This window comes from Crocuta crocuta, unplaced genomic scaffold (genome assembly GCF_008692635.1).
Source record: "Crocuta crocuta isolate KB4526 unplaced genomic scaffold, BGI_CrCroc_1.0 scaffold613, whole genome shotgun sequence".
Lineage (NCBI taxonomy): Eukaryota > Metazoa > Chordata > Mammalia > Carnivora > Hyaenidae > Crocuta > Crocuta crocuta.
The window spans coordinates 498,992-500,997 of record NW_027528880.1 but is presented as its reverse complement, the minus strand read 5'-3'; positions in this window follow the sequence as shown (position 1 = coordinate 500,997).

The following is a 2,006-nucleotide window of genomic DNA, read 5'->3' as shown; positions in this document are numbered from 1 at the left end:
TCAGGGGGGCTGAGGGAGGTCCCAGAGGAGCCACCGCAGCCCACACGCTCCTGCCCCTCCTCCGGGCACTAGCAGCAGGTGGTGGGCCCCAGGGTGGCCTTGTTCTGGCTGAGGAGCCTTGCGGGAGCTGGGCAGAGGCAGGCTCAGGTTAGACCTGCCTTCACGTTTCCTTCAGGCGAAACCAGCTGCAGCCAGGTTATTTGGCCCAAATCCCATCCCACCCACCCAGCCCTGAGGGAGCTCCACTGCGCCCTGTCGCTGCCCAATTTGTAGGTGCCTGGGAGCCCACTCTCCTTCGTCAGCCCTGGGGGGCCTGGGCTGGGCTAGAGCGGGGAGGGCTGTCCCCACCCAGGCAGAGGCTGCGCCGTCCCCAAGTCCCGGTGTCCTCAGCACCAGGAACGTCCGGGTTTCTGTCTGAGGTCAGGGGTGCCTGTGTCCTGCAGGCGCCCACACGTCAGCCTCTCCTCAGCGCCCGTCCTCTGTCAGACACCGCGTGCCTGTGTGGTGGGGGCCCAGCAGTACTCCCATGTCACAGAGTGGACCCCTAGGCCAGGAAGGCAAAGGGCCCCGGGGGCCTGTGAATTTCACCTGTACAGACCGCCAGCAGCACCCAGGAACCGGACCCAGTGCAGGGAGGCTGAGATCCCATGAGCCTCACCACTGCTCGGGGCTGCGGCCCCCACAGGCACAAGGCATGGGGTGTGGCTCCAAACGGGCCCCTGGGGTGGGGGTCATCTACCTTGCTAGGCTGGACCCCCACGCCCCTCCCCCCATGCCTCCTGGGAGGGCAGCAAATGTTCAGTCATCATGAGACAGGTTTGATTTCTTGACTAGACTTTTCCAGCATGTTCTGAGGTCCCTGAAGATACTGCTCCAGATCGGGGTCTACATCAGAAAGGGAAAGACCCCCATCTTTGTGGACGTTTGCCCCACGCCTCTGCCGGCTCTGACTCTCCAGGAACTAGGCAAACCCGTGCTGTCTCAGGCAGTAGGGTCCCAGCGACAGAAGCCGGCGCAGAGTGGGCACTGAAGGAGGGCTGGCAGCGACACGGCACAGGCCAGCATCCAGTCCCCGCCGGGCGGCCGCATGGGGCACCAGGTTCCCGCCCTCGCCTGGTGGGCCCCGCGTCCCCCTGTCCTGCTCCGAGATGGAGGGGAGATATCCAGCTTCCCGGGGACTTGTCCAGATGAAGGACCTGTGGTGTGGAGGTGGGACCCTCCTCCGCCGAGAAGAGACTGGGCCCCGAGTCCCGCGTGGCCGGAGGACGAGCTCGCAGCCGTCCGTGCTCAGCCAGCCACAGGCTCTGCTTGTCCGCTGTCCTGGCATTTTACATTTGGAGGACTTGTCACACTCAACAAAGTTTCCGCTTGGCTGATTTCTGGTCGTCAATACATTGTATCGAAGGAATGCTGCTGAGCCTGTGGAGCGTAGGCTGCGGTTATAGACCTTGGAAAAATCAACACTTTCTATGTAAGAAAAGGGCCCTCATATTGGCGTCGAAACCACAAGACTCCAGGCTGCTGCTCTGTGCTTTAATATTCCGCACTCAAACGACAGAATTTCAGGCAACCCTGGGCCCCGGGCCCCTTCCCTCCACTCACTCATTTGGTCTGTTTGCAAGTTACCTGATGATACAAAAATAGCCGCTACAAATCCTGTTTCTGGCATATAAAAACTGAGCGAAAAGTGTCTCAGTAGTCGTGACCTTAACACAAAACATCTCAGGAAAAATACAACGCAAGTTTCGCTTCTGCAGTGTGGTTCGCATATAAAACACTAGTAAAATAGGCTTCTTAAAAATTAAATAGTGAAACACCACCCAGTTATATACATCGTTACAGTACAAGCGAATGAGGCCCGACGTCCAGTTCTGTTTCTCAGGCGGGGGGCCGGTCTGCCACACAGTGGCCTGAGTTCTTCTCTCCCGACGTGGCAGCCAGCTTAGGAAGAGTGGCCAACAGATGGACAGACGGACAAACGGGCAGCGCGCTCCTCAAGGGCACAG